Raw genomic sequence first — 14,229 nt, 5'->3', positions numbered from 1 at the left:
CAGTGGGGCCAATCTTTCAACAAAAGGACCATGAGAGAACATTTAGTCAAGCCCCAGTACCCAACAATGAATGAAAGTCAGTCACCCAGACCTCAATGTTGTTTTGTTTGTGCTCTGACAAATAAAGCTTGCCTGGAGATCAGAGGGCAAAGCTAGCCACTTGTTAACCATAGAAGCCAGGCAGTGGTAGCACACACCTTTAATACCAGCCCTTGGAAGAAGCAGGAAGATCAGGAATTCAAGGTCACTCTGGGCTACATGAGATTGAACTAGTCTAAAAGAGAAACAGAGCCAGGGAGTGGTGGTGCATGTCTTTGATCCCAGCACTAGGGAGGTGGAAACAGAAATATGAGGCAGGTGGAGGCAGGATCTTGGTCCCCATTCAGTCAGAGGATTCGTCGAGGTAAGAAGTTTCTAGTGGCTGCTGCTCTGCTTCTCTGAACTTTCAGCTTTCACCCTTGATATCTGACTCTGGGTTTTTATTGATAAAACTAATTAGCATCACACATCACCTCATATCTAGGTGTCAGGCCCTGTTCTCTCTCTCTCTTTATGCTCATTTTCTCAAAGGAGTCTGGTTGGTTCTCCAAATAAGCATTTTCTAGAATTTTGCTACTTCTTAACCAAACATAGTCTAGTTTTTAATAGAATCTTCTCTGATTGTGGAAGGTGTTTTCTTTAAATGGCTTGAGGCTGTCACATCAGGTCATGAGGTTTTTTCCCCTCATTTTCGTGTGTGTGTGTGTGTGTGTGTGTGTGTGTGTGTGTGTGTGTGTGTGTGTGTGTTGTATGTTTATGCATGTATGTAGGCACATGTGAGTGTGCTTGCATGTGGACGTCTGGGTTGAAGTTGATGTAAGCGAACACCCCGGACTGCTCTTCCATTTTATTCAGTGTGGCAGACTCACTCAATCAAATCCAGAGAAGACTGATAATCTAGTCTCAACAGCTAGCTTGCTCTGAGGATCCCTTATCTCCATCTCCAAGGTTGCAATTATCACCATACCCACCTGTCATTTATATGAATTCTAAGGATCTAAACTCTGGTCCTCTAATTTCCACACAAGTACTTAAACACTGAGCCACCTCCCACCCCAGGTCCTGAGAGTTTGATTAGCTGGTTTGAACCAGCCCTTTCTTCTTTCGTAGCTCGGACAATACTATGACTACCAACTCCATGGTCATTGTCATTTTCTGTCACTTGTCTCCAATCCAGGCGAGAGTGTACTTTACATTTTCCTTCCACTCCAACTCACCACAAGGGAGAACCTGAACCGTTGTGATGTCAAAGATGCTACCATTGCAAACTAGAGAGCAGATGTGAGGCCATCCATGTGAGGGCTCCACTCCCTCACACCAACTCTAGTGTCAAGTACCACATGTAGGTTATACAAGGAAATCACAGGTGACAGAAGACTTGGATAGAAATAGTTTCCTAAGGGTCTGGGGAGGTGGCTCAGTGGGTAAGGACACTACATAAACACATGGCCCTCACTTTGAATCACCGGCAACCATATCACAAGCCAGATGTGGCCACAATGCACCTGGATCCCAGCTGTATGGGGAGCAGAGACAAAAAGATCATTGGGGCTCACTGGCTGCCAGCCCAGCTCCAAGTTCTGTGGGAGACAGTGTCTTGGGGGGGGGATAAAATGGAGATTGCTGGCAGAGAACACTCAGTGTCCTCACTGCCTTCTGCAGTGCTCATAGGAACATATATACCCACATATACATCTGCATACACTATATACATAATCAATAAACACATACACACATAAATAGTTCTAGTACATTCAGGTAGTACTAACAGTGAGGTAAGGACAAATGTAGGATGAAAGTACCCAAAAAAGGTTTAGTCATTAAACCAACTACTGCTTGAGAAGCAGGTGACCAATATCAGGGTACATTGAAGGAGGCTACAAACACTTGTACCAGAACTATACTCCTAAAAAGTCATTAATGCTGGAAAACTCATACGCTGAACTCTGAGTCATGGCTGCTACCAGTACTGAAGGTAGAGTGGCACATTGTGGCCTCCCTTTATCCATCATAAGCAAATGGGCGCACTCTTTTATATGGGTAATAAATGAGATGGTGGGTGCTAGGAGATAGACACTGACAGAGTATGACAGATCCTGTGAGAGCTGGGCACAGGACTCTGATGGTTACTACAAGCCACCAAGAAAGGTAACAGAAGTCTACACTAGATGCTGGCGTGGAAACATCATGATGTTGCCTAGAGAGGCACAGAGAGGATGGACATTGGCAAGAGGGACAAAGGGAGACTGGGAATCTTCTTCAGAACAGTCATTATGTAATTAAAAATAGGAAGTGGGAATGTGATGCACCATATTTATCATAAACAAAACATCCTTCAGCATTAAGGTTTTTCTATACCATGTTTGTTGTAGATTAGGGGACTCAAAAAGAGTCTAAGATGTGGAAACACCAGATGTGTAGGTGACAAAGTTTAATTGCTGTCATGGGAGACTCTCCATACACAGGGAGAAATAGACAGTGAACAAGAATCCAGTCATGAGGTTTAAGCCCATCAATGATTCCATTATGGTCCCCACCCTGAAACACCATATTGTTTAAAACAGATTCTCTCATATAATGACTGTTCAGATGAAGCAGATATTCAGTTATCTGTGGAAATTATCATTCACACTTTCTTATCTAGAATTAAAGGCAGAGAGTTCAGACAGTATATAAATAAAAACATGAGTAAATATGAATAAGGTTATCAATTTGTAGTTAATTTTTATTTTCTTCTTTCTTTATGTTACCATTTCCCCCAGTGAGTCTGAAAAGATATTGCATTAACCCACACACACACACACTCACTCATTTTTGCATTGGATGAGAAATGGTATAGAACACGTATTTTCAGTTTTGAAAACTGAACCCTGAACTAGCACTCACCGTCTCAGGCAGTGATCTTGGATGTTCACTGGGCTGTGACATTTCCACACAAAAGCAGAACAATTTTGAACGTACAGAAGAAGAGAAAAACACCCCCAAAAAGCCCTGTATCCATCTGACTCTGCAGCTCTGAGAACACTGTAATGTTCTTCCAATGGAATTTTGATGCCTCATAATGGTCTCCTGTTGCTACCTAATGATAATTCTATAATACATTAATTTCACTAAATGACTCATGGATCTTCTTGTAAAATTTAATTTTAATTGTCACCGCACACTATTAGGACAGACTCAAAGCCAGGATACATATGGTTAATTACTGCCCTAAGCTTGAGTTATTGGTTTCTGTTTGTGCTCTAATGGTGTTTTAATATGAGCAATCCAATGTTTAGTTCAAAAACTGAAGGAATTTTTGTTTACTTTTTTTTTAAAGTTATATAATAAGGAGTATGCCTTAAAAATGTTTAATATTATACATGTCAATTTTTTTCAGTGAAATTTCATTAGCAGAATATAATATAAACTACTAACCAGCAGATATTAATGTAGATCTTACTATTCACAAGTAATGAATAAAGATTAAAAAAAGAAGCTTATCAATATTTTCCAACTGCTTGAAATAGAGAAGTAGTAATGGAGGAACTATGCATAGAATAAAACCTAGTCACATAGTATGAACATGTGCCTGTTCAATTGGTGTTTGTGTGTGCGTGTGTGTGTGTGTGTGTGTGTGTGTGTGTGTGTGTGTAGTTACAGAAGAGATGGAAAGACATTACAGGAGTCTGAGGTGCCCAGGACAGGTTTGAAAAGAAAACAGGTCATTTTTAGTTCCTTTTCAACCATTACTAACATTTTATGTTGAGAAAAAGGGAACTAAGCTAAGATTGTGAAGCAGTAAGAGGTTAAAATATGATGGGATTCATATGATAGTTTGGGACCACTGAAGCTGAGAATTAGACAGATCATTGAAGATGTGCTTGAACTAGTCCTGATACCTGTGAGCAGTAAGAGCAATGGGGATCAGTGTTGCTCATAATCATGTAACCCAATAGCTCCCAAAAAAGGAAACTGCCAGTATAATAACTTTTTTGGACTCTGTCATAATATTCCACAGAAAACCATCTGTAGTGACATGACTTCACTATTGATGGAATGGGACCCTAGAATTTCCTGTAATGACTGTAAGTGTCTTGATTTTAACACACTGGATGCTTTGGCCCATCTCTGCGTGGATGGATATGTAGGTTAAGTGGGGGCAGAAGGAGAAGTGAGGACATAAGCTCCCAAGCTCACACCCCAGGTGTCTAGCCTCCACGGTTGCATCTCACTGAAAAATGTCCTAAGGACCAAACTTCTTCAAATTCAGAAGCAACATGTTTGTCTACTTCTCAGAGAACCCTCAGGCATAAACATTCACAGATGCACCAGGGAGGACAAACTGGGGGAGAGCACTTCCTGTTAGTTTAAATTAGGTCTTAGTACTGTGTTCATTGTAGAGGAAGGCTTTTCCCACCAAACTTTCGGTCAGGGTCCTCTATGTTCTTAAATCTCTCTCTCTAAGACAAATGGAGCCCTGAGTCAACAAAACATTCCCCTATAGTTCTAAAACAAAGATGCTGAATTTATTTAACCTAAAATCAAGGGCATTTCATAGGAGGTCTGCATGCTAAATCGTCACTGAGATGTAGTAGAGTGATTCATTTCTAAACCCTTAAAGCAGTTTTAAAATCATTAGTAAACTGTGGTGTTCAGAAGAGCAGTGGTGGTGTCATTTAAAAAGAAAATTGATGTTTCCTTCAACTGTATGTTTTAATATTAAGCAAAATAAATCCGGGCCTCTGTGGTCTTTCTCTGATTAATGTAGCTGTTGTCTCTCTGTGTGCAGTTCTGAAAATGAAACGAAGGTAGGAAACTTTATGAGTCTTCCTTTATTTTTTTGTAGCTCAGCATGGCACTCAACAGAGCCTCAAACTATAATACTTCTTTTTTAAGTGGACCACAAGTGGGGAGCTCTACGTGTTCTCTTGCCAAATCAAACAATATAATGCAGACACCACCACTTGGTCCCCCCACCACACACACACAAATCACACAATTTGATAATTTGGAGATGTCTACCTCAATGCTGCTACCTATAAGGTTATTTATAATGAGATTCATCTGTTTCCTGTCGCTATTTGGGGAGATGATCTTTTGACTGTTCAATTGGCAGTTCATAAAAAGATTTGAAATATGTGTAAGTATTTTTATAGTAGTTATTTAAACCCTAGGCTTTTACCAGTCCTAGTTTTATTACCACCTGATAGAATAAATGTATATTCGTGTATTTGGGCATATATATGTATGTATAAATACTGTTTTATAATTCTAGACACAGCGAATGATGGTTCACCATAGACCCAAGGTCACCAATGATGTCTTTATTGAAAAATGTGATCTCTTTGTTCGTCTCTTCTCTAATACCTGCTTGCTCCTAGTTTTCATGTTGGATTATATCTGATACTTTCTATTTCCCCATAAACTTTTGGAAATATCTTCTAAATTGCTCTTGTGACTCTGTGAATTTCTTTGGGAAACCTCCACTCACATTAGCCCACAGAATACATTATATCCAGATGTCAGTGGCTCCCACAGCTGTATCTTGAACTCCTGCTGATCGTCAAGCTTCCTCAGATAGAAATTTGCCTACAAAACAACCTTCCCTGAAAGTGTTCCTCCTTTTTAGCCTACATCTTAGTTGTTCCTCCCAAGACAGCTGTCATGAAGCCATCAACTTCCTCCTCCTCCCCTGAAATCTGTATGCTGCCAGTTACCAATACTGATCACTATTTGTTGTTTGAATCTTAGATTTTCTTTTAATAAATAAAAAAAAAAAAAAAACAGAGCCAAATATCAGAGTAAAAGCTGAAAGACCGGAGAAGCAGAACAGCCAGCCACTAGTTCTTATCTCTACAAAATCCACAGCCTAAAGAGAGTGAGTTCCTGTTTCCTCATGCCTTATATACCTTTCTCTGCCCTGCCATATTACTTCCTGAGATTAAAGACATGTGTGCTTCCCAAGCAAAGGCATGGGATCTCAAGTGCTGGGATTAAAGGTGTATACCACCACTGTCTGACCTGTGTCTAATCTAGTGGCTGGCCCTGTCCTCTGATCCTCAGGAAACTTTTTTAGGGTACACAATATATTACCATACTATTCAGACTGACAGCGGTTTTATTGTCTCATCTTTTCTCCCCTAACAACCTTGTCAGGCTCATATTTTTCATTTGAAGTATTATTACAACCATGAGATAGTCTTGATAGCTACTAATTACTGTCATGTGACTGCTAAGATAACGTGGCTAACACAATCCAGCTATAGAAGATGGTCCCTGTCAGCACGCCATGAAGAAACCACACCTCCAAAGACGCTAACTATTTTACACTTCACCAACACCTGTCCTAGCCTGTTTGGAGTTACTCATGTCTCTTCCGGATCTTTCCTGTGTCAATTAATTTTGATTTGTATACACAGTTGTATTGAACAGTGCCTAGAAGATAGATAAAGCATACACTCTGGATATGTCTGTGGTGGTGTTTCTAGAAAAGACTGACTAAGGAAGAGTAGGAATCAGTCCTACCTATGGGTGGTGTCATCCATCCTAGAGGCTTTGGACTCAGAGTTAAAAAGGGAAAGAGGAAAGAGCTTGCCGGCACAGGTGCCCTCTCTCTGCTCCCTGCACACCAGGAAGTAAGTTGCTCAACTGAGACTCAGCCAGGTCCTCCCAGTCACAGTGGGTTGGAAGCTCTGAGTGTGAGCTAAACTAAATCTCTCCTCTTTGGGGCTGTTGGCTTCAAGCATTTGTTATGGGATTGAAAAGACTGATGACAATCCCTCTGCCTCTGCCTCTGCCTCTGCCTCTGCCTCTGCTTCTGCCTCTGCCCATACTTGTTTTATTTCCTTCCTCCATTTTTTAATTTAGGTTACTCATCCTGAAAATTTTCTCTCACATATACTCACTCCTAGAAAACCCTGGGGAACATTTCTATGGACTAGGTATCTCCTTCTCATTGGATACTTGCTAAAGCATATTAACATCAGTTATCCAAATTCTTTAAATCACAGACTACATTATTGGTCTTAGAAACATCAATATCCAGTGTTTAGGCTCACAGACACATGCTAAATTATCTACGATGAATGAAGTTCCTTAAATTTGATGTTTTACACTGAAGATTCACAAATGTTTGGAAAGATTTATACTACATTTATATTACATGTCAACTTCCAAATGTACATGTTTGACATATTACACAAGCATATCCATAACCATAAGCTCTCTTAGCAAATGGGAATGTACTTTAATATTGCGTATCTATCAAGTTTTAGAATTTTGGCAAATAGCATACTATATATTTAGTTAATTTTAAAAAGAATTATTAACACAACAGAAATTGAAATTGACAGTAAACTTGTAACAACAATATAGCATACCTCTTGGCTCATTCCAGGAACAGAGTAACAGTAATGGAGGATTCTATCAGGTGTGAATGATTTCTAGGAGGGAAGTCTAACTAACATGCAGTTAGCCTTATAGGTCATTGATTTTTTTTTAAAAAAAATGTTCTCCTTTAAAATGTATACCAGGCTATAGAGATAGCATAGTTTGTAAAGTGAAGGGCAGAGTTGGGAGATGCCAGCCAGCCACCCAAGGAATAAGATGCAAGAGAACCAGTAAGTCATGGACCACATGGCAATAAATAGATTTTTAGAAATGGGTTAATTTAAATGTAAGGACTAGTTAGTAATAAGCCTGAGCCATTGGCCAAGCATTTATAATTAATATAAGCTTCTGTGTGTTTATTTGGCACTGGGAAGTCAAGACAGAGAAACTCTGCCTCTGTTTACAAGCCCCAGTTGACAAGTGCCAGGTCTCTGCAAGAAACCTTATATAGTAGTAGTAGTAGTAGTAGTAGTAGTAGTAGTAAACAAAAGAGTGAATGGCTCTTGAAGAAATACACCCAAGGTTGACCTCTAGCCTCCACATGCATGTACAAACAAGTGGATGTACACACAGATGTACACACACACACACACACACACACACACACACACACACACACACACATTTCCCTTAAATTATTTAGCAGTTGCTGAGGAAGAATTACCAACTGTTTCTGCCTTACGACCCTGCTCTATTCATCTTGTGGTTTCAGTCAATGCAACAACATCACATATTCATAAGGCCCCACTTTATACAAATTGTATTCCTGTTTTATAGACTGGTGAGAATTCATGGTCTACACACTTATTTGGATTCATTTCTCGTTCTTTACAAATGTTATAGCTGCAATTACTTTCCCTGACTATTACACAACCAGAAATAAAGATGGCCATCAACCTGTGGGTTCTTAGGCATGATTCCAAATATTCTGAAGCCTTTTATAGACCACAGCTTCTTTTCCTCATATGTTAAGAAAGGTGAATGTGATGTAATATCAACACATAACTCCTAACTCATTGTGAAGCAAACACAGCTATAAACACAGCGTGTCTATATAGTGAGCCACAGAATAATTACAGGTACCACTGCCCAGTGCAGTCACCTTCCTCTACTGACACTCGGTTGCTTGCTGGCCCTTGTTCTCTGTACAGATTCACCACCAGAATAAGCACCTGAAATACTTTAGTTGTGTCTATCTCTTGAAATATGTGGAAACAGACCTGTCCAGTGTGCATGTGTTAGAGGTTGTCATCATTTGCTCATCTATGTTGCGATTCAGCACCTTTCTGTGTCTTTTATTCCACTTTCTGTAGGCAGTTGCAGCATGGCCCATTTCTAGGCCACACCTTTTGATGACTATTTGAGTGGCCTTCGTCTTGAGGATGTTGTCCCCATAAATCTATGAATAGTTTCCTGTTATTTCTCTTCATGCATATGTACCTGAGCTTCCGGGTCACACATTTTGTGTTTGGCTTCATTGGCAATCCCAACTTGGTTGCCAAGGTGACTATGTAAGAGTCAGCATGGTGACCATCAGCATCCTGCTGTGTAAGACCTTCTACCAACACAGCATAACATCAGACACCTTATACTGTGACCTTAGTTATCATTTCCCTGAGACTGAGCATCTTTCCAGGTGTTTAATTATTATTCTGAACCTTTTCTTTTCAAAAAAAAAAAAATATCCATTTAGTCTCTTTCTCACTTCCCCATTGGATTGCCATGGACTGTTCTTTCTTGATGTCTCTTTTCATCCATGAGTAGTCTCTGTCCATTTTAGATATGATGATGTGACGCTTCCCTTGCTATATGTGCTCAGACAACTTCTTCCCTGTGACCGGCATCTCACTTACTTCAAGAAGAGTTTGGTGGATGGGGCTTAAGCCCAAGTCAAGAGGGCTGCCTAGTGTATACCTGTAGATAAGAGCGACTTTTGACACAACTAATTCTCATTCGTGTGCAATTTGAAGTTGTCCCTGCTGTTTTTCTCTCCCCCGCCCCCCCCCCCCCGAGACAGGGTTTCTCTTGTGTAGCTTTGCGCCTCTCCTGGAACTCACTTGGTAGCCCAGGCTGGCCTTGAACTCACAGAGATCCGCCTGGCTCTGCCTCCCGAGTGCTGGGATTAAAGGTGTGCACCACCACCACCTGGCTGTTTTTCTCTTGTTTAAGGAATGCACCTTGTGTCCCAAGTCATGAATATCACCCTATACTATTGTTTTATTTTATTTTTTATTAAGATAATTTTTTTCATTCATTTTACACACCAATCAAAGATCCCCCTCTTCCCTCCTCCCGCCCCTCCAGCCTCCCCCTCCCAACCCACCCACCCCCCACAAGAAGGCAAGGCCTCCCATGGGGAGGCATATCCAGTAGATGCAAGTCCAAACCCCTCCCCCTGCCTTAAGGCTGCACGAGGTGTCCCATCATAGGTAGTAGGCGACAAAAATATTTTAAGCACCTCGATTTTTCTCTTATTTGTGTTACATTTATTATCTGTAGTTTTGTGGGGGGGGGTCCTGTATTTATTTAGCAGGCAACCCTTCTTCCCTTGCCGCTTTGCATGAACCGTATCATAAATTCCATACCCATGTGTATCAGGGGTGGTTTCTGTTTTCTCTCTTCTGTTTTATTGGTGTATTAGTCTACCTTTGCAACAACATCAAAAGTGTCTCGCTTAACTGATTTTCACAATAAGTCTTGGTATGTGACGGACTCAGCCAGCCCTCTTTCTTCTTGGATGAATTTTCCCTAGAGTCAACTCTGCTAATTCCTTGGTTACAGTGTCTCCTTTTCGTACTTGCAAATCATTTGTATAAGTAGGCAAACATGACCAGCGATTGCCATAAATATTACTTGACTGGTGTCATCCCTGCCTTTTGGCACTGTAGTGGTATCCTTCTTGCATCCTATCATTTAGTACACAGTCACTTTATGATTCTTCCTTCATCCTGTCACTCTAGTGGGACACTCCTGCCTCCCCTTGGTGAAAGCATCCTCCTTGTCCTTAGAAGTCACAGGATCTGAGGGCAGAAGTACACAAATCTCTAAGGACAGGAAGTATCCAGGTCTGTTGGGATGATGGGTAGAGAGGGCCCTCCATTCCTGAACTCTTTCCATTCACACCTGTTTATCCTATTGGGAATGTAGAAGTGCACATTGGTCACTGTTGCCCAACCCTTCAGTCATGATCCCCAAAGTTTCCCTTCAATTGTTGTTCCTTCAAGAGTCTGCTCCATGGTTCAAACAGGTCAGCCATGCCTGTGATTTCTATACATGGGGTCAGCTGATACAGTCAGTGATCTTTGTATATGCTAGTACTTCCTTTTCCAAGATGATGAATCTTCTAAATAATTTTTAAAAAAACATGTTTTGTGGAATCTATGCATGATCAAAGAACTATTTAGCACCCTATAAATATTAATATTGGTCTCTGGATTGTAGGAAGAACAAAATAACCTGTAATATAGATAGATAGATAGATAGATAGATAGATAGATAGATAGATAGATATACATATATATATATTCACTGTGACATTATATATATAAAATATCCACTGTGATGTTATATATAATTATAATATGTGTTATAATAATAGATGTGATATTAATATATAATAATATGTTATATAATATATGCATATTATATATATATATAAAATGTCACAGTGAATATAACAGAAAACGTGAGCCTTCAATCCACCTATTTTAGGAGTTTTTTAAGTTATATAAATCAAGCCATGACATTATTGACTTTAGGAACACCATGATTAATTACTTATTTCCATAGACATCTGTACTTCACAGACATTTAGCTGCAATTTCTTCACTGTGATGATTAGAACAATTATTTGCAATGCCATAACTTGACCTAAATTATTGGCCCCAAAAGAATGACAGAAGCGAGAATGGAGATGTGAAGTGTAAATATGTGAGCCATCTCAAGAGGAGGCAATTGAAATCACAATGCACTACCTCCCAGTGAGTGGACACCAATATCCGGTAGTAATAGAGCTTGTGCTTTCTAGTCTGTAATTTTTAAAGTTTGTTTTCTTTTATTTTAATGTTGTTCAGTTTGTTTTACATGCATAAGTGTTTGTCTGCATGGATGTAGGTACACCTTGTGCATGTCTGGTGCCTACTAAGTTCACAAGAGGGTCAAATCCTCTGGAACTGTTTAAGACCCGTGTGTGTTCTGGGAACTACAATCAGGTCCTCTAAAAGAGCAGCAACTGCTATTAAACACTGAGCCACTTTTTTTAACTCTTCTTGTCTCTATTTTAACATACTTTTGGCTAGCCATGTTCAGTCAGCTTTCTTCTACAAGTACCCAGACATGGAAGAGTATGAATTTACCAGTAATTACTTCCTGAGAATGCTAAACTAATATTCTAACCAGTTTCATTTTTTGTTTGTTACTATTTGTAGCATCCTTTAACTGACAATTGTGATATTGATAGGTCTGATCTAATGTTAACAAACCAGTGACTTTGTCGTCTTTTTCTTTTCCAAAGTAGGGCATCAGGAAATACTTTAGAATTCATCTTTGAGATGTGCTAGATTTTTCCTTTTTTTTTTAATTAAACTTTTTCATTTATTTTACATACTGACCACAGTTTCCCCTCCCTCCTCTTCTTGCATTCCCTCCCCCTACCTCTCATCTACCCCTCCCCCCAACCACTCCTCTTCCATCTCCATTCAGAAAGGGGCAGACCTCCCAGGGGAGTCAACAAAGCAAGGCATATCAAGTTGAGGTAGGACCAAGTTCCTCCCCCTGCATCAAGGTTGAGCAAGGCAACCCAGATTGGGGAACAGGTTCCCAAAAGCCAGCTCAAGAGCCAGAGACAGGTCATGATTCGATTTCTAGGAGCCCCACAAACAGACCAAGCTACATAACTGTCACACACATACAGAGGGCCTAAGTAGGTCCCATGCAGGCTCCCTAGCTGTGGATCCAGAGTTGGCAAGCTCCCAGGAGCTCAGGCCAGCTGTCTTTGTGGGTTCCCCCATCATGACCTTGACCCACTGGCTCTTACAATCCCTCCTCCTTCTCCCTCACTTCAACAGGAATCACTGAGTTGGGCCCAGTGTTTGGCTGTGGATCTCTGCATATGCTTCTATCAGTTACTGGATGAAGGCTCTCTGATGACAATTTAGGGTGACTACAGGAGAAAGCCAGTTCTTAGCTAAGGTCATTCTTGTGGATTCCTGGGAGTTTCCCTGGCACCAGGTTTCTCCCTAACTCCAAAATGCCCCCCTCCCCATCAAGACATCTCTTTCATTACTCTCCCCCTCTATCCTGCCCCCAACCCACCCAACCAGATCCCTCATGTTCCATGCTCCCCACCCCCAGTTTACCCAGGAAATCTCTTCTATTTTCCTTTCCCAGAGAAATCCATGTATCTCACTTTGAGCCCTCCTTGTTACCTAGCCTCTCTGGATTATGGATGGTAGCATGGTTTTCCATTAGTTTACAGCTAATGTCCACTTATGAGTGAGTACATACCATTTTTGTCTTTCTGGGTCTAGGTTATCTCAGGATGATTTCAGGTGGTTTTCAGGGGCTTTTGAACTAGGAGGGATTCTGGGCATAATGCCGTATCACCCGTAGATAAAACATAAAAATATATATTTTATATGAAATACATACAGATATGTATACATATAAATTTGGATTTCTGGGCTTCTTGATATATAAGCAAGATTCAATGGACTCTGAAATTCATCCCACTTGGGTATGTCCTGCAGGACAAAGTTGGATTCCTAAAACTTTAAGTCTTTCTATTAACTCCAATTATTCAAATGAATCTCAAGCTTGGCATTGACTTTATAATTATAGCAAAGAAATTCTCATATACACATTTCTCTAAATACTCATTATCATGAAAATATCTCTCTTTTTTGATGCAGGGTCTCTGTGTGTAGCCCTTGGTGGCCTGGAATTTTCTCTGTAGACCAGGCTGTCCTCAAACTCATAGAGATCTGCCTGTCTCTACCTCCCGAGTGCTGGGATGAAAGTCAAGCACCACCATACATCGCTACATTTTCATTTTCAAATGTCTTACCTATATTCAGTGACTGAGGAGATCATATCATCCTAGAGCCTCAGTTGGATGACAGATCCTGTAGAGCAGCCAGAGAAAAGTAGGATAAGAAGAAACAACCCTGACTGCTGCCTATATAATGGTTTCAAATAGCTTACTGCCATTGAGTGTATTCAATCCATTCCACAGTACATGTTACAGGAAGTTCAAAATGGCCAACAATTTAACAACACGTTACTAAAGAAAAAAAACATACTGAGTAGATCAACATGCCTCACAGCACAGCCCTTCAGAGGGTGTTCAGTTTTTGTGTCTGGAAATCCAGGAACAGCTCATTGCTTGCTACCTGGCCATGACTGCTTTACCGAAAGCTTTGCATTAGGACATCATGCATCTGTGATTAATTTTATCATTTGCTCATAAAGTCAATACCCTGTCGGGCATCCACTAAACACAAGTATTGAGAAAAGGTGGAAAAATAAGCAGGAATCAGAACTCTGGGGTTCCTAAAATGGCACTTGGAGAACCTTGCCAGCCAAGGGCCTCTCACCACTGTGTCGTAGACATAAAAGTTAAATGCCAAGCAATAAAATGAAATTGGTTGTTTGTGAACTGCTTCACTCTGAGTTATTTAGTTCTTCATCAAACCACAATGTACTTGTGAAACAAAAGCTTGTTTCACAGGACTTTGGAGTAGTAAAAAATTTAATGATAAAGAGAATATGAGGAGGCCCAGAGGTGAGACTCAGGGAGGCTGAATTGGAGGTGAGAAGAAA

At 40.4% G+C, this 14,229-nt stretch overlaps 1 protein-coding gene across 9 annotated transcripts in view; it reads left to right on the top strand.

The window, feature by feature from the left end:
* Pcdh15 (protocadherin related 15) overlaps window positions 1–14,229 on the top strand; it is a 623,956-nt gene that overhangs the window by 405,910 nt on the left and 203,817 nt on the right. The window lies entirely within an intron of this gene.

Source organism: Peromyscus eremicus, chromosome 16_21 (genome assembly GCF_949786415.1).
Source record: "Peromyscus eremicus chromosome 16_21, PerEre_H2_v1, whole genome shotgun sequence".
Taxonomy (NCBI): Eukaryota; Metazoa; Chordata; class Mammalia; order Rodentia; family Cricetidae; genus Peromyscus; species Peromyscus eremicus.
This window is presented reverse-complemented; position numbering and strand designations above follow the sequence as displayed.